The following is a 14,350-nucleotide window of genomic DNA, read 5'->3' as shown; positions in this document are numbered from 1 at the left end:
TTTCTTTCATTCTTGTAAAAGGTAGAAAAAATTCATAGGGGACAAATTTCACAAATGTTCAGGGTGCTATGCATGTATGTGAATGCTAACCTTCATCCTATAAATCCTGAATCTTCTTGCAAATCTTTGTGGGACACCTCTCTTTCTTCTGCTTGTTTTCTCAGTTATTAGCGGTAACCCTGGCCCCTTTTACCAGAGCAATTGAATAAATAAACCCTTCTTAGTGCAGCTACACACGGCACTCACGGTACAGCATATGCCTCCTGTTTAGTATACCTCTTCTGTGTTAATGACAAGGAAGAGAAATAATTGCCTGCAGAAAATCTCATGTAATCCTCAAGTAAGAACTACTATATTTAACATATTGCAATAATTGAAAATGTTAGGAAGAGATTTATGATCCAGGAAAAGGACTTTTAGAAGCCTCTAATCTGATACATCTATTTCCTTATCCCAGTTTGTGCTTGCCTCCTATTAAAGTTACATGCAAAATGAGAAAGGAGGTCATAACCCTAAAAGATTATTTTTTATTATATGTCCTCCAAAGTTTCATAAGCTTCATGACTTTTCTTATTAGAATTGTGAAAAAATGCTTAAATCCATTTCACGTTCTTCTTTAAAATTGTTCCTCAGCCCCGATTCCTCTTGTAAATTCCTCCCTCCCCCTTCTTTGGGACTGCAGGTCTTTCAGCAAAATATTACTTTCACTGAACGAGGAATTCTTCTTAGAATGAGCATTAGAAAGCATCTGTGAATTTGTGAAATGCCTTTTAAGTGGCAGAGAAGGATTTTAAATATCTTTCTGTACTGGAGAGGCTCAGAGGGTACAAAAATCAGGTGTGGTTAGAAAAGTGGTGTGATTAGTTTTAAGTAAGGGAAGAAAAGTGATAGGTATAGAAAGGTATATAGTATACTGAAAAATTAAACTGGATAGGTGGAAAATCTTTCTAATAAGTGAAGAGCACTGAAATGACTATTCAAGGTCTTTAGGAAAGTTAGAAAATCACACAAAAGGAAAAATTAATCTGTCTCGGTGGAAAACTCTTAATGTCCCTTTCAACATAATGATTTATGGTGTTTATTTGACATAATAAATTTAATGTATTTCACAAGCCTCATTATGTCCCTTTCATCCTGTCTATAATATTTGTCACTTTTTGTCTTCTTCCAACAAATATCTCAAAATTCTCAGCTATTGCACTAAGCTGTTATCTCTTTAGACGTTCATAATTCACAAAATCTCCTCCATCCCTTGTTCATCTTTGAAAACATATTTAAAGCTTTTTTTATGTGTTAACCAAGCCCATTTTCTATTAGGACTTGCCACATATATTTGTCTTGGTTGTGCCTGTATTCTAGACAAGAAAGTCTTCCCTTCATCCATGCTGTTGAAAATTACTTTCATCAAAAACAAACTCCAGCATAACCGTGAAATTGAGGTCAGAGAATTTGCCTTTTACTCTAGGGAGGTTTTTTTTAACCATTTATCTGTGGGTCCTTGGGCAAGTCTCTAGACTACTCCTAAGGGGTCTGTGAAAGATAACAAAAGCGAACAAACCTACCTGTTGACAATAGGCTGAACCTCCACATATAGGGATGTATACGGAATGTTTTAGGGGGCTTAAAAATTGAAAGTGTTTACTCTAAAGTAATACACCTGCAATCTTAGTTTTTTATTTGTGAATATTTTGGTGCAACTTCCATTGGATCTTCAACAATAACAGCACCTCATGATTTAGTAGGACAGGTAGTCAGGGAAATGGGATGAGATGAATCTGGGTCTGGCCAACTGCATCATAAACAGAAGAAAGCCTTATTTCACACAAAAAAAAAAGTCTGTCTTATGTCAGATGACAGCACAGAGAAATCCTTTTTCAACAATCTGAGTTATTAACTTTCAGCCTGAATCAAAAAATAAAGCTAGCACTTCAAAACAACATCTTTAAAACGAACAAAATTATAAAAAAAAAAAGAAAACAATTGTGTTGATGTTTGTAGCAGATTATGTTAAATCATAAAACCAGATTCATGAGGTTGAGTGTCTGACATTTAACATTCAGTGCTGATAGCAAGTTTTCTCAGTTTCCTTTGCATCATGGAGAGACATGGCGGCAGGAGTGCAAGGATGGCTTACCACTGGGAAGTCCTCTGACACCCACCCCCAGGTGAGACAGATGTCTGGTCTTGGCTCTCCTAGACTAGATGCCTGATCTTCATATTATTGAAGGTATCTGAGATAGAGGCTTCCCGTGGCAATAATAATATGTGACTTTACGTATCAACAAATACCTGAAATAGCACCATGAAACTCTGTGCATCACTACTGTCACAGCTATAATAGGGTAGTCAGAAGACTGAGATTTTCAGTCCTATTCTCAAGGATAACAATTCTTTCCTGAAACCTGGCTATAAAACATTCAATAATACACAAAGAAGCAGGATTTTTACACCTGTTGAGTTAAACATTAGTAATTTATATCTTCTGGGGCAACAAAACAGTTTAATTTCCAAAAACCCAAGTTTGAAGTTGAACTGCTAAGGTTTTCATGGAATTTTCAAAGAGATAACTAACAATTGCAATGATTCTTGAAGAAGAAAAAAATATTTCTTTGAAATCATATTCTTAAAATAAGCTGCTGTACTCTAGTCACAATTAAGAATTTTCAAGTATGCCAATTGGACTGTGTCTTGTCCTTAAGAGATTTTGAGTGCACTTCTGAGCAAAATGATGTGGGAATCAAGTCAATTCTCAAGAGGGGCTTAAGAAGCTTTTAAATTAATTTTTCTGATGCATGAAAGCATAATCTAAACGGAGCTATGTTTTCACATGAAGTCTTGTTCTTTAATGTATGATGTATTAAGCAATACTACTCATAGCAGTAGTTCAGGGAATTTTAAGAAGCACCAAGAAGTTTGTTTAAAAAGTAGAAGGAAAAAAGCCCACTTGAATTCTTTCTACAGAACAAACATTAATGTAAAACTTTTTACTTTCACCTTTCAGATAACAGCTTTCAACCACTGGTATTTTTGTATTATATTGCATATAAGCTTAAGTGGATGTGAATGCATGGCCACTGTAAGGGTGAAGCTTTTCAAGGGCTATTACCATTTATACTTTTGCTTTAAGGAGGTAGAGAGGATCAAGAGGGAGAGAAGGACATCAGGATCTCAGCCTGTCCAGCTGTGAGAGAGCCTAGAGGTTCAGCAGGTGTGAAGACTTCACTCTCTCCAGGCAGTGCTTCTCCAAAAGGTGGCTTGGGAGGCAGCGGGTCACAGAACTACCATTTCTTGGCTCTCAGGACTTCAGGGAACTCTGATTTTGTTTTCCACTCTGTCACATAAAAAGGGGTAGAAAAGATGAATTCTCTGTCCAACCTGTAATAATTGGGGGTTTTTTTGGTATCAGCATCCCCTAGAAGATTAAAGCCTTTTAATGTCCAACTCAATCTGTTAGCATCTCACTTAATGAGACCCTTTGCTTAACAGATTCACTGAGACAGACAGGACATCTGATAACTTTTTATATAAGGACTACACTGAATAGCAGTAGAAAAACCTCTCAGCAGGTTTTTCCTAGGAGTTATTTGGCCATCAATGAAACTGTCAGCACCTAAAAATGGACTCACTCTAACTGTTCACGAAATAACACATTTATTAATAGGTATTTGTGATAATTTATGGTTTCCCTGTGTCTAGAATAGGGTCTAACTGCAAAAAAGCACACTTAAACTATGTAGCAATAATAATAATAATACAAAACATAGGCACACCTGCTAAAGCAAAAGCAGCTTACAAAGAATACTAATAGCACAAAACCTAAGCAAAAGCTCTAAAGCAAAAGAACTAACAAAGAATAAGTAAAAACTTGAGCACCCACCTTAAAGCAACTTACAGATAAGTAAGACAATTTACAACAAATAAGTAAAGCAAGAACTTGAGCACCTGCCCTAAATCAAAAGAACTGACAAAGAAGAGTAAAGATTTTAAAGTACTATGGAGCAAAAGTAAAATTAGTGTATGTATATAAAACGATTGCTCACCTCAAGGCGTCCTGAGAAGGTGGAGGAAGAAAAGGTAGCCCATTGGTTACCTCCACAGTGTTGATGGAACTTTTCCCCAATTTTATGTCCAGTCTCTTTTTATATGCTTTTCTTTAGGCAGTTGAGTGGCTATAGTCAATAATCTAATTTTTGGGGTGATAGACAGACGAAATAGGCCCATGGATCCAATTCCCGAGTTCTCGGCAGCCAGGATGTTTACAAAAAAAAGGTCATGTTATCTCCATATCACTCCTTCCTTTGTTTTAAGCCTTTTTTCAGTTTCTGGGAATGTCTCCCCAGGAGCTAGATTTTTCCAGGAAACCATCAGGAGCCTTTTTCTTCCTTTTGTATGGCCTTATTTTTCACTGTACACACTCAAAACAAAAACTGTTTTCTGTGTGCAGAAACTGGGTTTGCTGTGTTGCGACTGTGTGTAGCAACTGCTTTTTTGGGTGCAGCTTACCTGCAAGGTGCAAACAACTTTTTAGTCTACCTACCTATGCTATATTTAAAATAGTGGGGAGCATGTGGCTTTTTCTCCCCAAGTTCTGTGAATAAAATTCACCAAAGAGAATGAAATATCTGAATGTGGGTCCAGAATTATAGTGCTACACAAATTTCATAAGTCCCAAAAAGATAGTAATAGGTGGAAGTTGTAAAGTCGTACACAGTTCTTTCATTGTCCTACATGTTTCCCTTTGAACTACAAAAGGTCTCAGAATAGTAAAACACACACAAACCTCCCCCTTTCCAAATTTAGTCTAAAAACCTCCCTGGTTTTGATTAACTCTTACTAATAGTGAATAACATCCACTTGGCTTAGTAGTCTCACTGACACTGTGAGCTCACAGGACCCTCTGCTCTCACCATCTCCCATTTCACTGCCTTCTCACACCCCTGCATCTCTTCAGCCCTACAGCCCACACTGCTGCAGAGTGAGTGATGTGCCTGGACTTTGGCCTCCATCTCAATTTTCATCAATTCTTAGCCCATCTCTCAGAAAGCTTTTATAATTAATATCAAAATCAATGCAAAAAGTAGAGTTTGCAAATGTTTTGCATGTCGTTTCTCCCAATGTCAAGATTTCAAGTATAACAGAATAGCTCTGAAAATTTAACACCTTGTCCTTCCTAGGAGCATCAGAGGATTCCCCACAGTAGAAACCTAGCTGGCAAGTAGGCCATAATGGAGTCCTGAGGGATTATAGAAGTAGTTTTATTATCATGTGCAAATATTCAACTGCTACATGCATAAATTTTTAATTTAAACTGCCATTAAGGATTAGAAACAAATCTGAATGTATTACTGTGGTTCTAAATGGAAGAGACAGAGAAGATGGGAAATACAAGCTATCTTGTGATGAGGATAAATTTCAGAAATAAAATATCCAGTATCTGACCCCAAAGCAATAAAAAGGACAGCAAACAGGCAGAAGAAGGCTACAACCCAAAGTTCTGGTCCTATTCAAATCTAGGTTGTGCTGGGTTCCAGTACAAAAATCTATTCGTAAAAAAGGAGATATGAGAAACTCAAGTGAAACTCAAAGTATGGGGAAATCAAGTCACAAACTGACTGAGGTATCTTATAAAATTATCTACATAGAAGCTTCTCCTTCTTTTCTTATATTTCCTAATATCCATTTTGCATAAATTGGCTAGTACATATAATTGGAAATAATTAAATAAATTTGAAATAAAGATTAGAACTAAATGCAAGTATGGCTTTAAACCAAAATTAATGATTAGTTGATATCATGGTAACATGCACACTACTAAGACTCTTAATACATGTCTTCCCATCTGTGGCAAAAAAAATCTGTTTTATTTAAGTTGTACATTTCTTTCCTTTTCCAGTAAATATCTACTCTGTCTCCAACCTGAATGTGATGTCCCAGTTAAAAATACACTGTGTTTATATTTACCTTTTTTACTGACCATGGGGTGATACTTCAGTTCTCTCATCAAGTTTCAGATGATCTTTATAAGGAACATAAAATTTTTCAGTTTTCTCCTGAGACCAGATTGTCTACATTTAGTTACAGATGTAATTTTACCTCATTATTCTGGAACTTCAGTTTTTGGAAACAGCTTCACAGTTTTTCTCCTTTTTAAGGGTATTTTTATGTGGTTATAATTCATTTATTTTCCACAGCTCTGATCACCAACATTTTTCTGACATCAGTAAAACCCCAATACCTGTACAAAGGAGGTAGCTATTTCCATGCAAACATGAGCAGCATCCCACCACTTCACAACAGAAATGACAAGATCAGTGCCTCTATTAACCTCCTTTCTCAGTTTTTTCAAGTAGCTTTTCAATTAATTTTGCTTTATTCAGTTAACCTTTGCTTGGAGTAACAGATTTGTCCCTATTAAGGTTCCTGTGGCTGAGTGGCAATGTGGAGGGATGATGTGGTCTGTACAGTATTTATTTTAGCATTGAAACAAAATTCAGTTTAAAAGAATGTGGCTTGTATTAAGTGCTGGTAATGGCAGAAGACAGGACTATTTTTTGACCTCCTGTGAGTTCCACTGTTGTCTGCCAGCTCCTGGGAATTTCATCTCCTTAGTCTTGATTTTCCTTCTGGTCACTTGATTTCAGTGTCCTAGTGGAACATAACAGTGCCAGAAGCATTCTACTAAGTAGGATGTACCAACCTTCGGGGCTGCTTGAAACATCAAGGTTAAGGCTGAAGCCCATATGGACAGACAGTCCTGGCTGTGGGGTTGGGCACCCTGGGCAGCTGCCCCGCCAGGCAAGGTCTCCTCTGAACATGAGATTTAATCCTAACAAGTGAGTGGTGGCAACTTAAATTATTGCAATGACCTTTAGGAAATCACAAATAACAAAAGGAGGGCTGTATTTTCTCCGTGAACTCAGGGCTATTTCAGAGCCGGTAGAAGTGAAACACCTGCCTGGTTCAGATATATCCCTGATGTTATAATACCTTCTGTTTGGGCAAAAGAACACAGCACCGTATGCTACTGTCTTTAAAAGTTACAGCATCTGCTCTCCAGATGTGTTACCAGTGCATCTGGCAGCGAGGTGGAGCCCACCTAGGCCCCTCAATCAGGAGCGGGTGCTGCCACAACTGTAGTAGGATCTCAGAGACATGGTAGTGAAAGTAAATCACCAACACCTCCCTCCTATAAACACCTACAGCAACCTAAAGCTTTTCCTGATGTATTTTTTTTGATCCATGCTATATCAAAGAACATGGTGAGAAATTACAGAGTTGCTACAATGCCAACCCAATTAGAAGCTGTGAATATAATAATTTTCTTCTAAGAAAAGTAAAAGACCATTTGTAGCCTTTTATTTACAGCATTTCAAAAAAACCCTTAGCTTTACCTGCATGAGCAGTCACACTAAAATTCTACAGGCAGTTTGCAGCCATAAGGGACATGTACCTGAATAAAGGATTGGCCTCATACTCAGTGTTTGCAGAATCCCTTTAACAGCAAGGAGTGACATCATAGGGTTGAGAGGTGATTTTTGACATCACTTCAGGTAAGTGAGTCATGAAGTTCTGCTGGAGTTCGCTGCATTTGGCAGCATTTCATAGAATCATAGAATCATTAAAGTTGGAAAAGAGCTTTAGGATCATGAAGTCCAGCCATCAAGCCAGCACCAACACCATGTTCAGCATTAAACTGTCTCCAAGTGCCACATCCACTAGTTTTCTTGAACACTGCCGGGATGGTGACTCCTATTTCCCTAGGAAGTCTGTTCCAATGTTTTACAGCCCTTCCTGTGAAGAAATTTCTTCTAATATCTGATATAAACCTACCGTGGCACAACGTGAGGCCATTTCCTCTTGTCATCAAAATCCTGTTTCCATTTGAAAACAGAATAATTAAGATGCAGAAGTACCTGTATGTAAACAATTTTCATTATCAGTTTTCTTAATTGTTTTAGAGGAAAAAATATTTTCGCATTTTTTGTATTAGCAAAAATACCTATGATATGAAGTGACCTTCAAGTACTGTAAACCAATAATTATGAGGGAAAAAACCCACAATTATTTAATCAGTTGCAGTTTTCTATACTTTCTTGAGTCAGGTGTATGTTGTTACCCCAAATATGAATAAAGATTAGGTGAATGTTCACTTTCTGTGCATTGTTTCAGCCTTTCTTAATGAGCAGACTTGTTTTCCATGCAAACAAATGATTTTTTTTAATTTTGAAGGTTTTACAGTAGATAAGAAAATACAACAAAAAAGCACCACTTTGTAAGAATGCTGTGGCACGTTTTCATTCAACAGCTGTATAGTGAATGTGTTGCACATGTTCAGGCAACAGCAACATGTTAATAAATCCCACTAATTCCCTCCCTCCTAAGGTCTTTGCTGACTGTTTGGCTGACAAAGTTCTGCTGTTATTAGTTATGACAGATCAGGCTTTGGTTTTCATCTCTCTGGGGAAACGCCAAACTGTTATTTTAAGGAGAATTGTTCAGTTCAAGTGAAAAAAAAATTGCAGTGTAGCTTTTTTTGGTCAAAAAGTTTCACACTTTTCCTGATGGTAGGAATATATCAATTATAAAGAAAGCAGAAGACAGTGGATGGGACGGACAAGGATCCCTCGGGGGTTTCAGTCCAAAACACTTGGAACACCCTGCTGTCCTGCAATTCAGAAACATGCACCTCAGGAAGATGAGTGAATTACTTTGCCTTTCCCCTTCTTTTCTAATTTGTTTGGGTTTTATTTTTTTCAATATTATTACTCTGCATCCAGCCACTACAGTCCAGATTGGCACAGCTGGGAAGTCCCAAATCTTGTGATGGCTTGCTTCCCCCTTGTGCCATACATATGTACCTACAGGCTCACCCAAAGAACTAAGCCAGAATATGCAGTAAGAGAATAAAAAAATCCAGCCTTATCTAATCATGGCTTTCTGAAAATCCATTTCTCCAAATAAAGGAGTATAGATTGAGCTTGAAATCCCCAAATTGAGGATTACTAAAAGCTGCTCTGGGACAGGTAGGCAAAATGACATTGTCGTTGTACAGGACAATGGGCAGACATCAACAGTGAATCAAAGCTGGAAAATTCTGTTCTTTTCTTTTTTAAGACCTGATGAGTTTCAGTCCTCAGTTGAACTGATCAGTTTAAATAAAGTTGTGTCCCAGGAAACTTTCAGTATTTTGCTCTTCAGCCCCACTACTGCTTTACTTCACACTCATAATACTTAATGTAATAGATTAATAATGTTTTCCTATTAGTACAACTGATAATTAAACAATCAATCCTGTAGAGCACCTTGTTACACCTGATGTTGGCTTTCCACAGTTTAAAAAAATGGACTGTGCACACATCCTTTCACAGCTGAGCGGTTTTCAAGGCATTGAGGATACATTTCTCACTCTGGAATCACTTCACAGAGTTTCTAAATGAACTTTATCATTTTCTTTTTTTAAATCTTCGCAATCTACATTGACCTTTTCCTCACTAACCTCCATTATTTTCATATGCTCAAAAAATTTTATTAGGTTAGAGGTGGATGGTTTTCCTTTAAAGAAAAAATTCCGCTTTATATCTGAATTAACACAAATCTCTGAAAATTGAAAAATTTTTGTTTTAAAGATCAATTTTATTGCCAAGATAAGTCTTAATATTCTGCAGTTGTCTGAAGCATCAGCTCTATTTTTTCAAAGCATATATATAATGCTTTCTAACTTCTTGATCTTCAGCAAGTGAAACCATTTCAGTATTTTATTCATCATGAAAAGTAGCATTATAGTTTATTTATGGGGCAACCAAAATAAGAATGACAGCCAGTCTAAGAACAACCATCTGAAATGCAGTATAGGAGCATGGCACTGTTCTGTTTCACTGGTGAGTGGTGAGAAATTCCCCACTGAGCCATAAATGGATCATACATGCCTGAATTATTTCAGAAGTTCACTAAAATGTTAATTATGTTTTAAAAAACTCTAGCTGCCTCCTGAATATAAAGGTCTTTCAAAGTGATGCATGTTCTTAGGGAAATACAATCAAAGACAGAAATAATAAAAATGCTGCCCAAGCCCCATGAATCCTCAAAATTACTCACTCATATTCAAAAATACTTCTAAACATGAAAATCCACTATTAGGAAGCTCTTATCACAAAAAGATTTGTGCCAAAGTAAAACCAAACTGATGCCTGTCCTGTGCTGACATGTTCCTGTCAGTTATTTTTGCCAGTTTTTCCTACTCTACGATGTTATCAGCAGTGTCACAAGGCTTACACAAAAGTGTTTGTATTTCTCTGGTCTGTGCAAGAAAAAGAATCATAGAAATATTAAGGAAATTAAGAAATATTAGGGAAAAGACCTCTAAAATCATCAATTCCAACCTAACACTGTCAGGTCCACCACTAAACTACTTCCAAGGTATAAATTAATCTTCAGTCAAGTGGGTCAGATGTAGATAGTCAGGGTAAGTTTTACTCCTATAGCCTGTCCAGCTCAGCATTTGTGGCCAGTTTCCCTCACTAGTCATCAGGGCTGTTAGAGTTCAGGACAGATCTTTTACTCCATAAATAAGGGCTGCAAGAGGCAGTAGCTAACACATCTGGGTGCTTTCCACAGCATGTCACCTATTGTATCCTACATCGTCTCAGCAGAGGGAATATGCAAGTGGCATCATGTAGGTGTGTACCAGTGGCATGCTCAGAACCTGAATCCTCTGGTCTTGTGACCTATTCCACTCTGACTAGCCACAAGTGATGGAAAAACATTAGCTGTCATCCCTATGTCCAGTACCATTATGAGTACCTAGTCAATCTTCTCTTAGATTGATATTTTGTATCAGATCATCTCACATAGGTTTTGCCCCATTTAAAAGAAGGAGACACATGAAGAAAGCAATAGTGGCCAAAGGATTGGTAATTGAATTGGGAGGGAAAAGATAGTATGCTGCACCAGGGTTTGTAGAGCTCAGATTGTAGTATGTCTAAGAGCAGAAAAATCCCATTCTTGCATGACTGAAGAAAATGTAATCAGCAGCAGTACTGGAAAAAATCTTGTCTAATTACATATTTACACAATAGAGAGAAATGGCATTGGAGTTGTTCCAGGTTTTCGGTTACACAATATATGTTTAACTAAACTATCTAATTATAACTACACATATTTATTCGAGAGATAGAAAAGGCTTCAAAGGAGATTTTTCAACCTCCAGGAAAGCTATTAAAAAGAAAAAAGATTAATCATTTACTATTACCCAAAAATATACTGCCTTTCAGTTTCTAAATATATGAATTAAATATCATTTAATATTTAATATTATATAATAATGCTTTTCAAGTCTCTTAATTAATGGTTTCAACAAAAAATATCTTGGAAATTAAGGCTGAAGTTGTCTGTCCTTCTCAAACAGAAAAATTGACAACAAAAACAAACACAAGTGCCTCAAAATTTTCCTTTCTCACAGGGTAACTACAGGATGCAACCTTACCTTCTGAAGCATCAAAATAACTGAATGGAAACAACCTTAGAGGACAGGTTGCAGGAATATTTTGGGTTTTTCTTGCAGCTAGATATAATCTTTCCCTCTTTCCATCCAATGGGCTACCTGTTTCACCCCTCACTCTCTGGGCATTCCGCTGCATGGCAGTATCTCACTCAAGTCCAGATTTCTACTCTTTTACTGCCCCTCCTCCACCCCTGTCACAGCACATGAGGAAGCCACTGGCCTCCCACCCCATTCTCCTGGACAGGAGCAGTGCCTTGGGAACTCATACCCGTTGCCTCTTCACCTGCCCCTTCTCTTTGGTCACACCTCCTGGGCTCAGCCATCAGGACACAGAAGCCAGTGTGTTTTCCTTGGTGCGAGTATGCTGGGAAAGCTGCACCCCAGCTTTGAGGTCAGAACACCTCCAGCCCAGGAGGAAAGCAGGGTGCCAATGTCAGATAAGACAGAAGTCACCTCACCACCTGGGAAGTCAGGAGGACCCAGGGAGAACCAGGCTTTCTGCCCGTTGCCCTGATTCTCATGAAGGCCAACAAATCTCCACAGAATGTCTCATTTCCATGGAACCAGTATTTTCCAACGTAAGACCTGCTCTATCATTCCTCTTTTTTTCAACCGTCGCTAACTTTGAGATAAATTTAATGAGGTTTTGTAGCAGCATCACGTCCTCAGCACATCAAGCATGGAGAGAAAGCTGCACCACTGACTCATCTGATGCAGTGCAAAATATCTCAGCACAGCAGGGTTTTAGAAGAAGCTCAGGGAACAAGTGATTCTATCACTTGTACTTTCTGTCATGACAAACCCCAAGCTGAAAAGCAACTTCATTTTGTTAGTACAAAAGCACTCTTTAGTCAACAGAACTTCCACACAAGTGACAGGGCTAGACATTAAATCAAAACTTTTCTTCTCCCTGAATGTGTACAATAAAGTAGTGTCTTCAAAGTCAGTAATGATGACAGTGGTACATAGGCTCGAGATGTCATGTCCTGCATGTTCTCACTAGAGACCAGAGATAAACTATACCCAAGACAGAAGATAACTCTCTTTTGCAGAAGTCATTAGCAAGTCCATTTCTTGTTTTAATAGATGCACATCCCTCCCACTTATCTTTACTTTTTGCACTCCTTTTAAACATGCTAAAAATCCAAATACATTATCAGGCATAGAAGGATATTACGTGAATGCTGATTTTTAATCTGTGACAAATACATTATGTATAATAGTTTCCTTTTAATATTTCATAATCAGCTTCATTTAATAATTGATCTGAGTCTAATTTGTAATACTCATTACTCATATGAATTGAAAATGTTTTTCATCTCACCCTATAAATCCAGCACAGGCAAAGACTGGCGCTGCAACTGCTGCTCACGTTGTGTTAATCAGGAGCTGGAGGCTGGAGAGCAGTGCAGGTGCAGGCGAGAATCACATCCCTTTCCTGGGAATGCTCAAGGACAGAAATTACTTCTACTGAGTGTGCTCTGACGTATGCTGAGTGCGTGTCAGCAAAGTGAAGGGCATGTCTCATGCTATTTGTTTAATTGCACTGTCACTACCAACTCAAGTTTGTCTTTCCCTGGGCTGACATGCATGACAAACTGCAGAAAAAGCTCTGACTGCTAATACTTTCTTCCTGCGTCCCAGCTTTTGATGGTGGTAAAATGTAGTAAATTCTGATGAAAGTGTTGTACTCATGAATGTTTAGATATGTAATTTTTTGCCGCATGCACTCAGAGGACCTGTTGTGGAATAACCCTGCTCATATTTCAGAGTCCTGTAAGTGATACTTTTCATATTCAATCTATTTACTACTTAAGAAATCAAAGGATTTTTTTAATGTTGTAATATTATGACATGGTGTAGAGAGAGCAGGATTGTGTGAGCAATTTCTCCTGCATTTTTGTAGGCCTTGCCTTGACATGGCCAGGCACAGACAGTATAAAATGCACAGTCACCATGGCTTCAGGCTCTGAAGCTGAAACAAAGAAGGATCTGTGCCAAGATTAAGGAGGAGTCTCAAAAGGTAAACAAGTGTCCTCACCTTGTGTGGACACCTACAATAATCCAACTAGAAGTGGTCAATAGGGCATGTTTATACCATGAACACTTTCATGTAACCAATAATGTAGAAGAGAGATCACGCACTGGGGTGTAGGAAAAGTACATAAAGGGTATCTTTTTGTAAATAAAGTGGACGTTTTGCAGATCATATTGGTCGTGTGCAGTTTGTCCCAGAGCCCCTCCGCCGACAACATGCCAACAAACTATTAGTACCTATGAGGGTCTGTTGGCTGAACTGTAGTTGACTGTAGCCAATTTTTCTTACGTTTCTATAGCAAAAAATATGCTACAGAGTTTGGACCATCAGAGCAGTGTTCGGACACAGCAGGTTACTTATCCAGAAGTAACAGACTGGTAAGTCCAAGGAGAACAGCAATTAGTCATGTAACAAGCAAATATTAGTGAAGGTATTTTAATCTGTAGAAACTATGAAACAAAAAAATGTGGGAAACTTATTTTAGCAGCTGTGAAGTCATGCTCTTGCAAGAGAACTGTGAACCTTTTCAAGTCTCAGGGTGTTTCAACAGATGTCTTATACTCTATACTACTCAAGCAGTAGTAACAGGTCACAATAAGTATGAAAGAAAATCCTATATGAGGTGACGCTGTAAGGCTAAGATTAAAGTTCCTCCTGTAGTAGGCAGGCAGTCAGGGGCCACTAGACACAGTTTGCTGCACCTGTGTCAGGTGCTAGATGGGGTTGCTGCCCTTTCTTACCTCTCTGAAATGCCTCAGACCTCACCTAGAGATAATTAAGGTGAAGCCTTCCCTGAAAATAAAGGGGGTTAC

At 38.0% G+C, this 14,350-nt stretch overlaps 1 long non-coding RNA gene across 1 annotated transcript; it reads right to left on the bottom strand.

Moving 5' to 3' along the window:
* Positions 1–3,706: 3,706 nt before the first annotated feature.
* Positions 3,707–12,964, bottom strand: LOC127469262 (uncharacterized). Its single transcript, XR_007903912.1, has 3 exons — positions 12,825–12,964; positions 7,831–7,913; positions 3,707–4,503 (listed from the first exon to the last, which is right to left on the bottom strand). It is a non-coding gene; the product is annotated as an uncharacterized LOC127469262 (long non-coding RNA).
* Positions 12,965–14,350: the final 1,386 nt, after the last annotated feature.

This window comes from Manacus candei, unplaced genomic scaffold (assembly GCF_025592945.1).
Source record: "Manacus candei isolate 608988 ecotype Guabito, Panama unplaced genomic scaffold, ASM2559294v1 h1tg000017l, whole genome shotgun sequence".
NCBI lineage: Eukaryota > Metazoa > Chordata > Aves > Passeriformes > Pipridae > Manacus > Manacus candei.
The sequence above is the reverse complement of the archived record's forward strand: the minus strand, read 5'-3'. Positions and strand labels throughout refer to the sequence as shown.